This window comes from Nomascus leucogenys, chromosome 8 (assembly GCF_006542625.1).
Source record: "Nomascus leucogenys isolate Asia chromosome 8, Asia_NLE_v1, whole genome shotgun sequence".
NCBI classification, from domain to species: Eukaryota; Metazoa; Chordata; class Mammalia; order Primates; family Hylobatidae; genus Nomascus; species Nomascus leucogenys.
Genome location: NC_044388.1, coordinates 55,383,485 through 55,386,142, shown reverse-complemented (window position 1 = coordinate 55,386,142; position 2,658 = coordinate 55,383,485). Strand labels below are relative to the sequence as shown.

Here is a 2,658-nt window from a genome sequence, read left to right as displayed (position 1 = left end):
TAGGAAGTGAGGAGTCGCAGCCCCGGCTTCCTGGTCGGGCTGCTGACTCACACTGTCATCCTTTAGGCGATTTCCTTCATTTCTTTGCACCTCAGTTTCTCAGTTAAATGAAGGATGAAGATGGAATTCCCCTAGAGACATTGGGAATGAATACCTCATTAATGTTTTCATTTCTTTGCGGTAACTGGGGTCAGAGATCTGATTACTGCAAAGCAGCATTACATGGAAGATTCCATCTTTATTGTCAACGCAAGGCCTATCTTTGAACGAATATCATTCAAGGTCTTTTGGTCACCTTTCCCACTATTCATTCCATGATGTCCCCTCCCCACTCCATCTGTTCTTTTCCACGGTGACTTCAAGTGATGTCGTTTGCAAGAAGTTTTGTCTCTGAAGAGAGGAAGCTTTAATTTCTCTTGGTTCATTCCAGAGCATGGTAGTCCATGGACCACCACAGGCTTGACTGCTTGTGGGAGACAGGATTCAGAGGCCAGGAATGGGATCTCAGTCACAACCTCCATGCTCTTTTAAGGAATTTAGGTTGTCCCTTTGTACTTGATTTTCTTTTTCCTCTTCAAAGTGTCGACCTCTTTGTTTGGCTAGGGTGAATACATCACTTCCTCTTTGGGGTCTGTGTTTTGTCTCCTGCTGGGTTTGAAATGTCATGTAATTTGTTGGGTTTTCACTGGATTATATTTGGAGTTTGTTTGTTTTTTTTTGGTGTTCCCAAATCATCACTGGTCACCAGAACCCTCTCTCTTCTACCTCCTGATTAATGATGTGATAGAAGTGCACACTCCTCAGCATTTACCAAGAGAGACACATTCATCTTCAACAGCTCTCTCTGGTCTGTTGCCTATGAAAGGAGTTCCCCTGCAAGGGAAAAAAAAAAAAAAAAAAACCAACAAAACCCCACAGAGCTGTTATCTTTTCTTCCTGCTGAGCGGTCAGGCTGCTCTGTTGCTTTGCTCATTATCTGGCCAAACTTCATTTGAGAGTGATCTCCATGCTCCTCATCCAGAATATGGTGCAAGCCTCAGGTCCTTCTCCCTTCAGACTCCCCAACCTTTCCTTGGCTCCTCATAGATGACATTTTCTGTTCCTAGAAGCAACATTTCTCTGCTATAATAAGTACATTTTGGGGGATACACTTGGAATTTATTATTAACTCATCCCACAGCATTATTGATGTACTGCTATGTACCAGGCACTATACTAGACATCGGGTGTGTGATAAGAATAATGAGGCTGGGGGCAGTGGCTCACACCTGTAATCTCAGCGATTTGGGAGGCTGAGGTGGGAGGATGCCTTGAGGCCAGGAGTTTGAGACCAGCTTGGGCAACATAGCAACACCCTGTCTTTACAAAAAATAAAAAATAAAAAAGTTATCCAGACATGGCAGTGTGTGCCTATAATCCCAGTTACTCAGGAGGCTTAGGTGGGAGGATCCCTTGAGCCCAGGAGGTCGAGGCCGCAATGAGCTGAGTTTCCACCACTGCACTCCAGCCTGGGTGACGGAGAGAGACCCTGTCTCTAAAATAAAATAAAATAAAATAAAATAAAATAAAATAAAATAAAATAAAATAAAATAGGCCGGGTGCGGTGGCTCACGCTTGTAATCCTAGCACTTTGGGAGGCTGGGGCTGGTGGATCACAAGGTCAAGAGATTGAGACCATCCTGACCAACAAGGCGAAACCCTGTCTCTACTAAAAATATGAAAATTAGCTGGGCATAGTGGTGCGCGCCTGTCATCCCAGCTACTCTGGAGGCTGAGGCAGGAGAATCACTTGAACCCAGTAGGCGGAGCAAGCAGTGAGGTGAGATCGCGCCGCTGCACTCCAGCCTGGTGACAGAGCGAGACTGTCTCAAAAAAATAAAATAAAATAAAATAATGAGACTTATCTCCTGCTTCTAAGAGCAGGGCTGCAGGCAGAAAAGGAGTGGTGGAGGTGCAAGTAGTGATGGAGAGGGCTGAGAAAAACCTGCAGAGTCAAAAGTTACAAGGCAAAGAGAAGCCCTTTTATAGTTCATAAGTATAATGATTGGGTTTTTGCACAGATGCGAAACCTTGTTAAGATGTTGGCACTTTACTCATAAGACATAAACACACACACACATAAACACACACATCAAAAAACAATGCAAAGAGAAAGATTTCTGATGCTGACTTGAATCTAGTAGTGATAATATTCATTGCATAACTTTACTATCTATTATAGCAAAAACATTCCCCTGAATTCTTACTGTGTGCCAAGCACCATGCTCAGTAATCTCAATCCTTAGCCGTTTGTCGTGAGTTCTATATTCACCCTTATTTTACAGATGAAGGAATGGAGATTTGAGGAGGCTAAGTAATGAGTGCAGGGTGATTAGCTAATATCAAACTCAGGCATTGAGGCTACGCTGTCTAGAGAAAGAAATACATGCTAGGGACCTTCTGGACAGGGTTCTGCCTATACTTGTGACAGCACTGGAAATTAAGTCCTCTCCCCTGTGTTTCTCCGAAAAGAAATAATTTATTTTCTGTGTTCTGGAAGGACATTGAGTGAAGTTGGTTGTGCTTTAAACCATGTCCATTGACGCCTCTTTTGGTTCCTGAGCCTTTAGCAGGAGGCTCCTGCTATATTTCACATGACCCTGTCTTAATGACCTCTCT

General features: G+C 43.6%; 1 pseudogene; it reads left to right on the top strand.

The window, feature by feature from the left end:
* The first annotated feature begins 2,016 nt into the window (after positions 1-2,016).
* LOC115836539 lies at positions 2,017-2,103 on the top strand (annotated as a pseudogene).
* The last annotated feature ends 555 nt before the right edge of the window (positions 2,104-2,658 follow it).